The sequence below is a fragment of the Equus asinus genome, chromosome 8, assembly GCF_041296235.1.
Source record: "Equus asinus isolate D_3611 breed Donkey chromosome 8, EquAss-T2T_v2, whole genome shotgun sequence".
Classification (NCBI taxonomy): Eukaryota; Metazoa; Chordata; class Mammalia; order Perissodactyla; family Equidae; genus Equus; species Equus asinus.
This window is the reverse complement of record NC_091797.1, coordinates 67,149,910-67,166,743: the sequence shown is the minus strand read 5'-3', so window position 1 is coordinate 67,166,743 and position 16,834 is coordinate 67,149,910. Positions and strand designations below refer to the sequence as shown.

Here is a 16,834-nt window from a genome sequence, read left to right as displayed (position 1 = left end):
AGATTGTCCATTACATTAATTTCTGCCATTATCTTTATGATTTCCCTCCTTTTTGAATGCAGAAGATATTTGCCATGCACCCCAACCCTATGTCTTGTGTATTTCCTGTATAATAAGTTCTGTCTCCCATGGTGAAAGCCAGAAACTGGCCTTCCCAGCCTTCCTGCAGCTAGGCCTCACCCCCGCGACTGAGACACTGCCCATCAGACCCACCCACATCAGACTTCCGTTTGAGAGACAGCAAGATGAGGAACCAGGCAACGTGCATGGAATGTAGAAACTCCTTTCTGGGCTCTGTGACCTGGGAAGCGGTAATCAATCAAGGAGACCCTGATGTCCAACAGTAGGCGTGAGTGGTGCCCAGCAGTGGTGGTAACTACAGGAGGGTCTTCCTGCACCTGTTTCTTGGCGAGATTTGCTGTTGTTTCAGTGATGCAGCCTCCCAAACTGACTCTTCAGCCCTCCCAAACCAGAGCGTCTTTAGATATCCTCCATATGTTCATTTCCTGTGGAATCTGCCAGCATGGGCTCTGCTGTTTCTAAGTAAGAATTCAGACTAATGCACTGTTTCTTTGGCTTGTTCTACTACAGTTATTCTAGCTTCTTGAGTTGAACCACTAGCTTCTTTGCCTCAATCTTTCTTAATCTCTGATAATTGGTCTCAAAGCTATAAATCTCCCTTTAGGTGATGCTTTAGCTGTACTTTGACATGGAATCCTTTCTCTGTCATCGGCTCTCAGAATTTCACGGTTTCCGTTAAGATAAGCTTTTTATCTCCATCAGTATTTCATACTTTTCTTTGGATGCTAACAAAAATGGGTTTTTTTATTATTCTGTTGAGGTACATGGGTTTATAACATTGTGTAAATTTCAGCAGTACATCATTATATTTCAGCTGCTGTATAGACTGCATCGTGTTCACCACAAAAGTCGAGTTTCCATCTGCCACCACACGCGTGTGCCCTTTCATCCCTTTTACACGCCCTCTCCCTCTTCTCCTCTGGTGACCACCAATCTATTCTCCTTATCTATGTGTTTGTTTCAAACATGTTTTGTAAGCTATTCTTTTTACGTCCTTGTTATAACCACCCAAATTTATTTCATTATGGTAAGTGAAGATGATTCATATGGTGTTAATTCTTGAGAATTTACTGAGACTCCCTTTGTGGCCTAGGACATGGCCAATTCTTGTGAATGTTCTTTATGTGCTCAGAAAAAATATGTCTATTCTGTATTCATCACCAGTGGTTTCCAATCGGAGTTCAGTGGATAGGCTGCATCACACTCAGATGAATGACTGTAAAAACAGAGCACCGTAGGCCTCACCCTGAAATGCTACATTTACACCTCTGGGTGAGGCTCTCGAGTCTGTGTGCTAACCAGCACCTGAGGTAATGCCAGTGGTCATTCTAGGAAGCACTCTCTTTTCCTCCTACCCCTCCATGCCCCCACATTCAGACAGGATCAGACGCACAATTTCAGACAAACAGAATCCTATAATTCTGAAGAGATTCCATATCCTCCCATACTACTTTTTCCCAACATTCAAAATCATCTGTATTAGATTATTCTTCCTTACATTTACCCTAAATGCCTCATCCATGCTTTCTATTCTGCATGCATTTCCCCCTCCTTCCTTCCTAAAGAACCTGTGTTTCATTTCCTAATCCCACGATACATGTGACACCTATGAGACCACGTGATTCAGTGGAAGGAGAGCTCCAGAGAGGTGACCTAAGCAGTCCAAGTCACCCCCTGCACTTGCCTGTGACTGGCTTAGATAATCTGTGAATGACATTCTGCTGGAGACATACTGATCCAGGGAGAAGCATGGGATCTAAATTGGCCCTAAAAAAATGAAGAAAGGAGCCTTTTCATTCCTCTGTTGGAGGAGAAGACTTTTTCCCCTGTCTATCCTTGTGAACTCAAACAGTAAAGGCGTAGCTCCAGCTGGTGCCATCTTACAACAGAACATACACAAGTTTCAGGATAAAGTGCATTCTGCAGCCAGAAAAGTGGAAAAGAGAAAGAATTGGGGGTCTTGCTGATATAATTGAGCTGCTAACAGAACCAGCTCCAAGACCTGCCCTACGCCAAGAGCGCCATTTACATGAGACAACACACTCGTGTGTCACAATGGACTTCGGCCGCCTGCAGCCTGACTCATCCTGAGCCAGTCTTCGTTCCCTTTCACCATAGGTTAAAAACTCAACAAACCATTTTGATTTTCAAAGCATGAATCTTTCACCTACTTAAAGACACAAGTAAAATCCCTCCTCAGCTTTCTCAAAACTGAATGTTCCTCAACTCTCTCTTTTCATCATGTCACAATCAGAGTCACAATTCCCTTCTGAACCTGCTGCACCTCCTCCCCTAGCATTCTGAGCTCCAGACCTGTGCGCATCACCTACTACAGTTTGAATAGTGCTAAGGTTAGTAAGAATCTCCTCCAATCTCTCATTTACCTATACTAATCCTATAGCCAGACTTCAGGGCCTACAGAGTTTAAGAATAATGTGAGTCTGTGGCTAAAAGGAGAAAAGTCAGCATATCTACAAACATATGCCACTAAAATGTGATTGCCTCATGGAAAAATGGGTAGAGTTGATTTAAAACGGTAAAAAATATTGTAACCTGATATGCTATACAGTAAAAAGTCTGTGGCGATGCCATGTGGCCATAACAGAACAGTGGGTATTTGTAAGGGTAACTGCCTAGAAAAAGAAGAGCCCAGATGTCAGACTTGATCACTATTTATTAGCATCGTCTCTCTCATTCTGAACAGCCAGCACCTAGAGTGGAGAATGTCTGTCCAGCCACCAGTGGTCCTCTTGAAATCCTTTGAATGTTCCAAGATCTTTCCTCAGGGCTTTGTATCTTCTGCTCCATCTGCCTAGATCTTCCCACAGCAGGCTCCTCTCAATCATCAAGCCCCAGATCAAAGCCACCCCAGGAAGGGCTTTCCTGACTGGCCACCCCATGTCCACTTCTCTATTGCACCACTCTGTAATATTATCATGACTTCTTAGAAAACGTGAGCAGAATATGCCACCCCAAAATGTACCCCTTTGGCATAAGGATTATTGTGAGCTGAAGATTTTTAAGAAATAGCAGACACAGAGAAGCTCTGAAAACTGAGCAGAAGTCACCCTTTGTAAGGGACAGACACACTCACAAGGGAATTCCCCATTTATAAGTGTCTCCCTCTCTCTACCAAGAAGAGGATGACTCTAAACCACAAGGCAATGGAGAAGAAATCACCCACTTAAATCTGCATAATAACCTTTCCCTTGTTTACTGTGCTTTTCCTGTGACCTCCTAGAACTGCCTCCCCACGCCAATATCTTTGTTTTGTCTTTAGCAGGAAAAGTTATTCAAGGTGGTGGCTTGGGCCATTTCGGGGAGTTACTCAGTTTTCCTGGATGTCTCCCATGTATACAGGAGGTATTTATGCTCTTAAACTTGTGTTTGTTTTTCTATTGTTAATCTGTCTCTTATTATGGGGGAGAGGAGTCTCAGCCACAGAACTTAGAAGGGTAGAGGGAGAATTATTTTTCCTCCCCTACATTACCATCATAAATTTTCTTGTTTTGTGTTAACTTGTTTATGGTCTGTCTGCATACCACTTTTCTCTATCTGAGAGGGGTTTTTCTGCATTTATTGTTGTCTGTCTCCCCACCCCTGGAATTTAAGCTTTGAAAGCAGAGACCTTGACTGTCTTCCCCTGAATGTTCCCTGGCACCTAGAACAGTGCCCAGCACAGAGCAGCACTCCAGAGGGATTTGTGGAACAAAGGAGTTGGCTGGTTAAATGAAGACACCAGGGACAGGGTAGCCTCTACTTCCAACAGTTTTGTCAGCCCACACTCTATTTCCTCTGTTTTTTCCAGGGTTGTAAATGGCTTCTGCCAAGGAGCCAGGGAAGTGACAAGACGGTCACAGAAAGTTCCAAGGATGCATCCTCATGGTTTCTGATGCAGGAGGGAGAAGAGGAAGCCTCTCTTATGTTATCTCTGGTGACAGTCCCGAGAAAGGACTCTAAGTGACTGAGCTTGATCCTATGCCTACACGTGGCCAACCACAGTGGCAAAGGATGAGCGATATAGACAGGCACAGATCTGAAGGTGTCACAGCAGTATGACTGTACCAGGATAACACTGAATGGGCGGAAGAGAATTCTTCTTAAGGATACAGAGATGTTGTCACCAGTAGGAGGAAGAAAAAGATGCGAGGCAAACCAAAGAAACATATGTCAAGACAATTGTCTGGGTATAGCAAGGTTTTTAAAAACGTTTTTATCATATTCTCCAACCCACTGCTCTCTGTTGAAACTCCCAGTTATTACTGAAAGAGTCCAACGGTACTGACCTCAGGATTTATTTTTAATCTTCCAATACTCCATTTTCCTAGTTTCAAAGAGTGAAGATGTGTTTAGCTCTCCCTCTTTAAAGTATTAATGAGAAGGTTAATAGACAATTGATAAATTGTTCGTGTTCTCTAGAAAAGACAAGGTAAATCACAAGTAAATACAATGAAAGTTATCACACAAAACTACAAGGGAAATTTAGAATCTTTTAAAATCATTTACATTTTTAAAGATTAATCCTTTTCTTAAAGTAATATTTAAAGCTTTAAGAAGTAGTTTACATGAAGATAACTTTAATGACACAAATAAACTTCTCTGCATTATTTGAGTAACATGATTTATTCTACTCCCATCAATTGAAATTCCACTTTTAACTCAGGTATGCAAGTAAATTGTACTATGTCTTTATGTCGGAAAAGTGAATGAAAACTAGAAGAAAAAGTATATATAATATAGGCCAGGAAAAATATTTTTAAGAGGTGTTAGTTACACTGCCCAACTCTGCTCTTCACTTTGCACAGACATCCAAAGCCCAGACATCAGTCAAATCTTGGCCTCGAAACAATTTCCTAGTTAGAAAGAGAGCAAGAATACACTAAAACAAATTCAATACATTCAAAATTACTTGCTATTCTCACATTACTATAGAAGTAAGCTGATGTTAGAAAATAAAAACCAAAAGAAACAAAAAACTTATTCTCCAGTCATGCTTACCTGCTATAGGCATCTACACTCTTTTCCTGTCTGTTAAATCCCTATGTCCACAAAATGACAACAATTCGACGGCATTTTTGGTAACTGATTTACAAATGGAAAGGTCTTCAGGCTCAGATCTTATTTTGAAAGCCCTCCAACCATGGAAGTGTTCCACAGGTAGAAACCACAAAACCAAAAAAGTTCATTAAATTCGATTCTTGCTGAGCTCAATTGTGTGGATTCCCTCAGCCTGATGCCAGCATACACCCTTCACCCACATACAGCAACCTACCAGAGATGGGTGATGCTTCAACCTGCTCTCCAGACGGAAAGTGCTCCCTGAAGAGCATCTGGTGCTCCTCACCCTCTTTACTTTGCTCCTCTCAGACCCCAGCCCAGACCCCTGAATGTATTCTGTCCCCTTATTCAAATGAGCATCACAGTCCAAAAGACCTACATATTCCCTGCCTCCCTGCCTCCATCCCCAAATCCTGTCTGCCCAGCCGGCCTTTCTAACTTTCCACACCCATTTTGTTGCGAGACATGGGTTCTGGGGGTTTAGTTTATACTTCATGTCCCAAAACAGCACTTCTTGTCAATGGAGGGAAAAAACTTTGAGCCCCTCTTTCACTAAATGAAAAGGTGACAACTGGAAACAACTCACAGTTTTTCAAATTCTTAACAGTTTAACTCCAGAGACTTAAAGAGTAAATAGTTCAGTATTCGACTCATCAAATAGGTCATTCTTTTCTAAAGCCCGGAGCTCGTCACAGCCCATCTCTCATTAGGATGGCTGCCCACCAACACCCACTGGAGTTCTCATCAGCTCGTTAAGAACCAACAAGAGACAAACAAAAGAAACACTGGCTTTTTCCAAAAATATATTGTCCCTGGGATTGGGAAAATAAAATTCTGAATCTATCCCGGGTCCACGTTGATAAGGAAAGTCATCTAAACGTTACAAGAGAAAAGACAGCAAAGTTACATATAAAAACACTTGGGCCACCAACAGGAGATGAATCTTTAGCCACAAACGCCAGTAATGAAAAGAAGGAAGAAAAAGACCCGGGTAAAGAAAAGCTATTCTGTGCCAGATCGTTTTAAGAGCAAGAGTTTACGTGAACGATTCATGTAAATGGCTATTAAACTGCGAAGGTGTTTATATATGTAAAATATGCATATGGGAGGAAGTCAGCTGGTAGCTTCACCCTCCTGAGGGAAACTCGAAGTTCATTACCAATCGTCGGTCTACCGCAGAGAAGTCTGCAAATCCCAGGGGCCTGGAATTCTAGAAAGGCCATTCAAGCCTCAGGTGGACTCTGCGTTTCTCCATTTCCCTATCCTTCCGCTTTTCTTTCCTTAAAAACGTATAGGATTTGCATCTGATGAGGTTCAAGAGGTCACTTTCCCTCTCACACACCCCTCCTTGCCCGGCGGCGCAGCCGTGTCCCGACCCGCTTTTGAAGGCTCTCCACGCCTCGGCGCCTGAGGGTGTGCGCCCTGCGCCCTGCGGGGCCAGGTTCGCCTTCGAAAAGGCCAGCCTGCACGCCGCTGCGCCTCCTCCCGAGTTCTGGAGAGGCCCGCACTGATCTCAATGGCCAACAGCCGAAGAGTGGCCGTTTATTGTCTCCCTTTTCCAAGCTGTAATTGGAGACAGGACCTGGACGGAGGGGAACCCGGCCAAGGATCATACAGGGGAAACTTCCAAGGCACTAAAACGAAAATGCTCTCTCCCTTTTCCACCCCCAGCTTCTACAGTTGTCGCCCTCTGTGCCCGGCGTTTCCGTTCACTCCTACAAAAGGAGGGCACCCTCCCACTATGAGGTCGCAGTAGCGCCCCGCTGCCCAAAGCACCCAGCACCCCCAAGCAATTTGGCCGCATTGAGGTGTCACCGCCGAGGCACGCAGAGACAGCGAAAACTAAGTCCCAGGCCGGCCACCAGCCCCCTTCTCGGAGAGCCGAAGTGGCCTCAATGCGCTGTAGTCCTGGATGCGCCCAGGAGCGGCCCGGCCGCCGCGCGCCCGCGCCCGCGCCCGCGCCCTCACGCACCTGCTATTGGCACCTCCGCTCCGGGCTTGAGCCTCGGGTCCGGGGGTCCTGCCCCTGCCTTTCGTACTTTCTGCCAGCTCCGTTTCTAACTGTTCTAAATCGAATCGTAAAACTAAAACAAAGCCCGGGAGTTTGGTTGGAGCTGGGGCAGGAGCAGGGGCCCAATTTTCCTTAGGCCCTGCGGGCCACAACTGGAAGTTACCCCGGGAAAATCTGTAGGGCCGCGGGGGCCCACATCGGTCCAAGGTCAGAGAAATCTGCACCGTCAATTTCAGGCCGACGTTTGCTGAGCGCTGCCCACGTGCTGCACGCTGTTGTAAGCGCTCGGCTTGTATTAATTCGTTTAATGCTCCCAGCGATTCTATGGGGCAGCTATTATTATGATCCCAATTCTAGAAATGACAAAACTGTAGTCCGGAAAAATTAATTGCTCAAGGACACTAACTAGTAAGCGCAAGATGTACCGGGGCGGAGGAAGCGGTGGGGGCAGATATATAGAAAAAAACCAAACGGGCAAAAAGCATTTACGACTTTAGTATTTCAAATTGCAGGTTACGTTTTCAGAGTCAGGGCCGCGCGAGCCTAGTGGGGTGGAGTGTGGGTTCCAGGCTGTGTCCACGTGTATCCTGGGGTATCAGGGGCGAAGGGACCCCGACCGCGGTCGTGGGTCCCGCGGCTCTGTAGTTAGGCTGACTGGTGAGGGTTCTTCGCCTACCTCGCCGCCTCCCACAGGGTGTCCAGAGTCGGCGCCTCTTGCAAACGGGAAATGGGGCGGAAAAGAGGAAATTTCCGCCTAAAAACAAACGAACCAACGCGGGGGCTGCTTTGCCGGCGGCCACAGTCGGCGAGGATCCTGAGGCGCCGGCGCCGGTCGTGCAGCAGCGCTCGGACACCTTCTCCTTCGGCGCTTTCACGCCTTCCCCGGGGGATCTCGGGGACGAGGGACTCCTCGACTGCAGATCAGCCGTCTGTGGTTCGACCCCTGGTGAGGGAGCCCAGCTCCCACACACCCGGGCCACCCATCGCCTGGCATTACCACGCGGGCGCTTCCTCAAAGCACAACTTTGCTCAGGACAAGTGACGTTCTGCCCTACCCAACTGAGCTACCCTGACAGAACTCAACTACACCCACACCCACACCCACCCACCCACACCCACCCACACACACACACACACACAGAACCCCCGGGCACCGACCCATCGCGCTGCAAGGGCACACGCCCAGGCCCGGGTGCTGCGAAAGAGTCGGATTCCCACAGGAGCTGCGCGGTGCAGACCAAGGGCAGCATACTCCGCTCCGGGAGAATTCACTCTCCGCGGTGGAGCCACCGGACCCCACCCACAACCCGAATGCACTGGAGAGCAGAGACCCCTGCCCGCAGAGCCTGGCTTAAACTTGTAGACAACAGACCCATCTTTTCCTTATGAAAAACAAAACCAAATGTGCTATAAAAAATTGCTGAAGCAAGGAAAGATCCCCAGTACGCATGAAACTTACAGAGTACTCCAAAACCAAGCAGCGCTCTTGTTGGATTGGCCCAAAATAACTTATAAATGTGTGGATGTCACAATGTTAATACTTGTTACGATTTTTATTTCATTTTATAGTCACCGTGGTAGGGAGCATTTAAAATTATTTTTATTATTCCCATTTTACAAAAATTTAAAAAATTGAAGCTCGGAGACTTACCCAAGATCACTGGGAGCAGGTGCAATTGTCAAACAAAATCTAGGGCTCCCTGTGACCCCTGCATCGTTGTTCATCTCCTCAGGGTTGCCCTGAGGGTGAAGGAAATGCTAAGACCGTAACATGTTTGTTTGGGGAGCAGAAAAAATCAGACAAATCAGTGAATAAATATTTGTGAAATATTTGTACAGAGTACTGGTGTGGACTGGGGATTGGGCAAAAGGGCTGACCAGTGCCTCCTGGTCCACCCCTAGGACCCCTTCACCCCTCTAGCCCAGTCCAAAGTCCTCCCAGGGGCACTTTCAAACAATATGAAACATTCTTCCCTGGGTAGCCACTGTCCGGGTAAAAGATTTGGAAACTACTATATGGGCCACGTGGGTAAACCTACACACAGACGTTCATACATATAGATATATTCAAAGGACATGTGTGCTCTGGCAATAAAGTAAATTCCGTCCATTTGATCTGGTACACATGTATGAAGGCAGTGTGGGGTCAACTCCGGTGACTGACCAAATGGAGCACCGCTTTCCACAGCTTACTGCTAAAACACACACCCGGCTCAGTGAGGGTGGAGCAGGGAAAGCTTGCCACCTTCTTGGCCATTCCAGCAGCCTGGAGAAAGGCAAGAAACTCGGGGCTGGAAGGCACTTGTGGGGAGGTGCAGCAGGGTGGACAGTGCTGTTTGTAAAATACACATCCAGAGCCGCTCCCCAGCCCTGTTTCCAGCTTCCCCAAGGAAGCGTGCTTGTCTGCACCAAAATGTCATTTTAGGTGTGAGAGAGTTGGAGCTGGAGGCCACGGGGGGAGTAATAAGTGTACTTTCAAACATGATGTCTGGATTTGCCCTAAAATATTTCAGCAAGAAATGAAAATAGAAAGAGAGAAGAGACAAATGAAGCCAGCATGGCAACATCTTGACAATTGTTAAATCTAAGTGGTGACTGCATGAGGAAGGGCTTACTGTAGCCCCCTCCACTTCTGTGAACTATGAGACTTTCCATAATAAAAAATATAAAAAGGAAAAGAAAAACTCAACCCACTCACTTAAAATGAGTGTGTTTTATTGTACATAAATTATACTTCAATAACGCTAACTTTGGGAGGTTTTTTTTAATAAAAGCCAGTTTTGATGGAGAATGCCTTCTTGTGTCTTAAACGACAAAGCCCAGTTCCTTCTGACATCGTGTCACAGGGGAAGGCCAATGGGTGACATCTTGGTCACGGGTTGCAAATCTGGCGCCCCTATTGTTCTCATTCTCGCATCCCAAACTTACCCCTACCCGGCCTGTCCCCCTGCTTTGTATCCAGCCCGCCCCCAAAAGGACCCCCAAAGTTCCCTTTTATCCTGCAGACTTTTCCCAGGACAAGTTTTGGGTGCTTCCTAGTTTTCTTTAGTTGAAAAGAATGAGAAACAATAAAAGCCAAAAGTTGTCTTCCTGTCACCGTAGGCCCAGAAGACAAGAAAGCGGTCCTGAAGCCTCTTCAGGGCTGAGAACGCTGAGGTCCAGAGAGAAAAGCGCCTTCCCCAGGACACCTCGCTGCACAAGCAACTGGAACTGGCTTCTCCGGAAGCCGGCGATTTGTTTGTTTTCTGCTAGACCTCAAGAGAGCCCCAGGAGCTCCGGGTGTAACTTACAAAAGAAGACAGCCCCCTGCCCCTTGCTACAGGAACCAAAACAACTGAACTGAATCCTGCATTTCTTCAGCAAGGCCTAAGCAGGTTTGCAACAGAGAGTGCGCGTTCCAATAGAGGGGCATCAAGTATGTGACTAATTTTCTTCTTTACATAATAACCCGGGTGGAGGGGTAGTGTCCTAAGGTGACCCAGCAAAGTACGAAGTAAGCGACAATATTTGAAGGAATTTGTCCATCTAGGGGCCAAATACCGGTTGGTCCAAGGTAAGAAGTGGGGCCAGGGGCGCGGGGGCTGCGGGGACCAGGCCGCGCGGCCGGGGCCCGGGGCAGTGGAGGGGAGGCGCGGGACGAACGCGCCCGGCAGCCGCGGGGACCGCGATTCCCGGGAGCCTGGCGCCACCCAGCGGAAGCGAGAAGAACGCCCGCCTCTTCCGCGCTGGCGCCCAAAGGAAAGGGGTGGAGCAGCCCGCAGCGCCCAAACCCCGGCTCTCGGAGCGAGGGAGGGGACGCTCATTTGACCACGCCAAAACCCATACCCGGCTTTCCCAGTTCACCCCTCTGTACCAACAAGGACACCATGAGCAGATCCCGAAAGCACGTCGGCCAGGCCGTGACTCCTTTCCCCCTGAGCCCCCAGAGGAAAAGCGCGCTCTCCCGAAAAGCAGGCTACCCCACCGGGGAGCGTTTGGTGTTGACGTTCGATGCAGAGAGGAGCGCGCGATGCAGGCGCAGGGGAGAGTCAGAGTGGAGGGTGGGGAGAGGGCGAGGAGTGCCGCGTAAATCTTGTGGAGGGATTTTTGGCCTGAGTCCCTGTTTCCAAAAGGTTGCGGGATGGCTTTGACGTTGATTATATAGCTGTTCTCTTTTCAAGTGCGCGCCCCTCCCCACCGCAGCCGGTCTGGGTGTGCGAGGATTGTGTTTGAAAGGGAGGAAGCATTCTTGAAGTGGTGGGTGATGGATTGTCTAAACCCTTCTGGGACATTTTGGGTGGGGGTTTTCGAGGCAGCTCATCAATAAAGACCCCCTTGGAGAGAGGCGGAGTGGCTGAAAAACAGCCCCCCCCCCCCGCCCCCACGCTGCCCTGAGGCCCCAGGCCTGGAAAGGAACTCTCGAGGCCAAGGAGGGGGCGGGGGAGACGGAGTGAGAGGAAGGCGAGGGGGCAAGTGGAGACTACTCCTCGCCTGGACTCGTCCGTCCGCCTCGGGAGCCTTTCGGGCTGCTCCGCGTGGGGATGGGGGACAGCAGGAACGCTGGTCGGCTCCCGACACCACGGTGTCAGGGTAGCGGGAAGGGATGTACCAGAGGCAACTGCAGGCTGCCATGCTGCGCTAGAAGCATTGTGCTTTCACTCCCTGAGGCTCCTACTCCAGCTCCTCAGCCACCCTTGCTGTATGGGGTTTCCTTTAGTGTAGATGTCTCCCAAACTCAAGGAGGGAGGTGGGGAGGGGCCGTAAGGACGACCCGGCTCAAACCATCCCGAAGCTTTGAGGGCTCAGAGCCCCTAGGGCCCAAGGGCGAACAGGCTGCAGCCTCTGTAGCAAAGCCTTCTTCCTTCTGCCCGAGCAGCAGCCTTCAGAGATGCCCAACTCGGGGTCCTCTCGGCCCCAAACATGGACTCTTCTGGCCTCGTCTCTAGGAGAAGGCCGCCCGGAGGTTGGGAACCCCGATGGGGAGCCGGGAGGCCACATGATCCTTGGGAAGACTCGAAACCTCGGAGGCAAGGCCGGCCTGAAGGGGCAGCTTTGGGGTCTCATCTAAGACGCGCAGCTCCAGCTTTCCCTGAGAGCCGCTGTCTCTGGTGCCTTCCCGGCCCCCTCCTGCCGGTTCGCACCAGTGAACATTCCCTTCCTCTCGTGCTCGCCTCGCGGGGCTTTTGCTCCCTACGGCCCCGGGGTTCCACCGAGGAGCTGTCTTCCTCCCTCCCGGGACCGTGGGTCAGACCGCATCCCGGAACGGGGACCGACCGCCGGGCTGGGCGGGGGGGACAGGTAGGGGAGTCATAGGGGACAGGTCGGAACCGCAGCTCCTCCGAGGCGGCGTCTGGGCGCCCCGAGGTCCCAAGCCGGGCTCTGGGCGCCGAACACGTTTTATTTATCCCCACAGAGGATGCTGGAGGACAAAAGAAATATTTGGACGTCAGAGCTGATTTATATTTTTGGAAAAGCTACGTTTCCTTTTCTGAAGAGAAGCGAGCGCGCCCCATATCCTGCGCCCAGCAGGAGGACAGGGGGCGTTTTGATACTCCAGGAAGTGCATCTACCGCGGCGCGGCGCGCAGGGCCCGGCGCCCCGCCGAGTTCGCTGCCCTGGGAGATATTTATTTATTTGGAAGGAGGGGAGGGCAGGGGGAGAGGAGGAGAGCCAGACAAGAGAAGAAAAATGGACCCGCTCGGGTTGGGACCTCCAGGGCGCCTCCCCGCCCGCGGACCCGCCGCGGGCCGGTCTCGCCTCTCCGTCGGGGGGCGTCTCAGGCAGGGCCTTGCGACCTCCGAGCGCGTTTGGCTGGTGCATTCTGCAGCCCTCGCGTGCCCTTCCTCGTTCTGTGCCCGGGGCTAACCCCTCCAGGCCCCGAGGGCGCCTCCCGGGTGGGCCTGGTCGCCCGTGCGCGCAAAGCCCAGACATCATCCGCCTTATCCGGGGGAGGCAGGCAGAAGCAGTGCACGCGAGACCTCCCAAGGCGTGGGCCGCAGCCACCCGGAGCCAGAGGAATAGCAGGATGGGCACAGGGGAAAGGACGCAAAGTTCAAGGCGTCCTAGGGCCCCCTCAGAAGACACAGCCTGCTCCCACCGGTTTCCGTCTCCCAGCAGCACTGGTGGACGCAAAATTAACGTGCTGAGGCGCCAGCACCTGCGCTTGCTTCCGTCTTTTTCTCCGGGAACTAGGAATGTGCAGTACAGGTTTCCCTAATTTTCCTTGGCCACTAGGAGCCCACTCTTTCCTGCCCCCTTGGGAGACGCATAGACTGTCTCTGTTACAACACTGTCCCTTTTCTCTCCTCTCAGGCATCAGAGCTGCCTTTTAGAGGAATGGCCAGTCCCTGCCATGGAAAACAACTTCTAGAGCCCCGGGCCTCTCCACCCATAAACGCAGCAGGCTGTGGGCGACGTCTAAGGCCGATCCACCGCGGAGCCCGCGCGGAGCCCGCACGGTGCCCGCGTGATGCCCCGCCAGGTACGGTTGCGCGCGCACCCGGGTCACAGCCTGTGGGCAGATAGGCTGGCTCCGGGGAGCACCCCAAAGTTACGTCTTCCAACTGAAGGGCTCCGAGGCCTCGAAATCTGGGCAGTGCAAAGATAGGAGGAAGCAGGCGCGGTGTCCACTTGGGGCTCTGGTAGTTTGGACTCCTTTGTCCTCCCTCCCTCAGCGCCTCAAACTAGGCCGAGTGGGTGCTTGAGTCATGTGCCTTCCCCGGCCCAGGATATTTGGGGGCTATCGGCAGATCTCTCAGGAAGATGGCTATAAAAAGAGCCTGCCCGGGACACAGGCCTTTGGAGAGCGGAAGAATCTATCCAAATAAACATTCAGCATTGAGTGGCTGGTGTTCAAACCCGGAGGTCTGGGGGTTTCTGGGCCGAGGAAGGAGAGCAGACACCCAGAAGGTGTAAAATTCCCACTGTTACCCCTCGTCGCCAAGCTCCCCTCTCCAACCTAGCCTCGGCACCTCCTGGCTGGATTTTCTACTGTAAATTAAAGGGTCTCTGTGGCGTGCAGGCTAGTGGTCCTCCACGGTTTCCTCCAACACAGCGACACGCCCCAGGCCTCAGCACAGAGTTCCCACCGTCCCCATCCAGAAGGGCCTCGCGGGAGCTGGAGATTCCTCCACATGCCTTTAACTCTGTACCAAACGCACGGGGAACACAGCGGTCAGTTTCAGGCTGAGCTGGGAAGACGCTTTGCTCCTCCGCGCTGGCGGAAGGAAGGGAGGGGCGAGCAGAGCGAGAAGGGCCCGGAGGGGGAGAGGTCTTAGATGGCCGTAAACAGTGTCTGTGCGGATGCGCCTCTCCGGTGGGTAGCTGGTTTAGTCTAAGCCATTTCATGTAAAACCCACGAATCAGGGGAAGCACGCTAAGAACATAAAATTTAAACCACAATAATGAAAAGATTTCCTAGAATAAAACGCCGATTACAGAACAAAATCGGAGAAACCCAAGCTCCCGAAGTTTACATTCCCCTGCGCTGGAGCAGGGGCGGGTCCTTGGGGTTTGGAGCGGGGAAGGAACCCGCAGCTCCGACGGAGACAGGCAACTAAAGGGACAGAGCGCCTGACAGAGAGAGGACCGGCCATCCCGAGGCTGTGTTCTTACGGCTACAAGGAGCGCCTGAGCTGGTCTCCTCATTTTAACGAACCATACTCTTCCTCCCCGTAAGAAAAAAGAAATCACTTTTGTTGTTTATAAGGTAGTGAAAGCCAGTCAGTCGGAAAGAACTCACCACGTCCGAGAGGGGGGAGTGTCCCAAAGAAGGCTACCTACGTTTCAGACAAACATAACTTTCCTTTTAGACCCTATCTGCTAAACAGAGATTAGGTCTTCTTGCTGGGGATGAAGAATGGGACATGATTTGGCATCACATACATTCTTACCCAGGAGACTTATATGAATCAGAGATTAAGACAAAGTTCAGAGAGGCTTGGCTGCAGTGTAGTGGAAACAGCGCTGAAGTGGGAACCCAGGCCTGTAGGACAGGCCAGAGTCGTCACTTGCCCAGGTGTGACTTGTGGCAGGTCACCTGGTCTTTGCGAGCCTCAGTTTCCTTCCCTCTAAAGGGGGTTAAGGGTACCTAGGCCAGATGGCAGCTGGCGATGTGCTGGGAGTGGAAAAGCTTGTGCCTGTGAAGTCGACCGTGAACAAATTCAGGCGGGCTCTGCCCCAGGAGCAGTTTCCATAAGCAGAAGTGGGGTCTCCAAGAAAGAGCTCTGGAGAAGAGCCCCTCCCGGCTCACATAGCTGAGAAGGTCGCCAACCTCCGCATCTCTCTGGAGCACAGGGCAGTATTTAGGCCCCAGAGAGAGAGCGCAAGGCTCCAGGAGTGCAGGGCTGCTCCTGGCTGGGGCTCCATCTACTCTGCGGGCCAGCTGCCTCTCCAGGACCTGTCTAGGCTGCTGCAACATTCACCACACTCCAGTGGTATTTTCGCAAGTTTAGAGAGTTCAGGAAAAATGGACACCGTTGTCTCCTGGCTGGGGAAGTGAGCCTTTAAAAAATGCCTGATAACTTAACCAACTGAATTGGTAGAAACTGAAAATGTGTACAGCAGGCGTTCCTTAAATGAGTATCTGTGGGATCTCTTAAATCCCAGGCAAAATGGCAGTATTTTTTTCTGCAGGTAGGCTCCATTGCTTCCACCACATTCTCAAAAGACCCATGACCCCCAAACTTGGAACTCCTGGTATCCAGGGTTATCACTAGCCCTGCCCAGACGTCGCAGGTTGGTGCTTTTTATTCTTCAGTCTCTGGGTCCTAAAACGTTGTAGGGCCTGAGAGCCAAGGGACGTAAAATTCCCTGGTGCAGAAAAGCAGAGAGGGTCCAGGGACAGGGATATTGACTTGTGGAATTGTCCCCAAATCGACTGCCCGCCACCTCCCTCTGTAAATGAGATGATTGCCTTCCTTCTCCCCGTGCTGCTCAGCTGGGCCCATTGCTTTCCCACTGCACACACACACACATGCGCGCACTGGCACACACACACACCGATGGCTGTGTCGCTGGAGCTCCTTTTGGATTCTATCTGTCCTCCTAACTTCAGTTTCTATGTTATTTAACTATCTTTCAGACACTTAGGGCATTGATTTAGTGAATACTTGATATTTACTTCTATATTTGATTACTTAAATTACTCCATGTAAAATGACAAAAGGGAGTAAGAGAAAAAAAAATCATGAAAAATATGGGGACCCATGCCCCAAAAATGCTCACCAGTCACTTGGAGAGAAATTCTTAGAAGTGGAAACAACTGCAGCCCCCACCCCGCTCAATCAAACACCCCGTCCGGAAAAGAGCGACTTGTTTCTTTTTTCTGCTGGAAATGAGCGGTAAACTGAGTTCATTTTGGCAGTGTTTTCTTAGCTGACTCTCGGCTACAATCAAGCCATTTTCGGACACATTCCCATGTAGGTACCAGGGGTGCTCTGGAGGAAGCTGTCGACGCCTGTTCAGCTAATTTAGGTTTTCTTTGTCTAATTACTGTGGAGCTTAGGGAAAAGGAGCCCGGCTCAGGGCAGTAAACTGACACTCGGTCTCTGTGTGTGGTATCCAGGCAGGGCTTGATGGAAAAAGCCTGCTTCCACTCAACTTCAGGTCACTGTCTGGGGCCTGCCCCAGCCCAACCCCCAGCCTCGCCCTCCCCCTCCCCCCTCCCCCTTCCCCCCTCCCCCCTCTGTTTCCACAGCCCCACCA

At 50.6% G+C, this 16,834-nt stretch overlaps 1 long non-coding RNA gene across 1 annotated transcript in view; it reads right to left on the bottom strand.

The window, feature by feature from the left end:
* LOC139045900 (uncharacterized) overlaps nucleotides 1-16,834 on the bottom strand; it is a 67,587-nt gene that overhangs the window by 49,652 nt on the left and 1,101 nt on the right. The window lies entirely within an intron of this gene.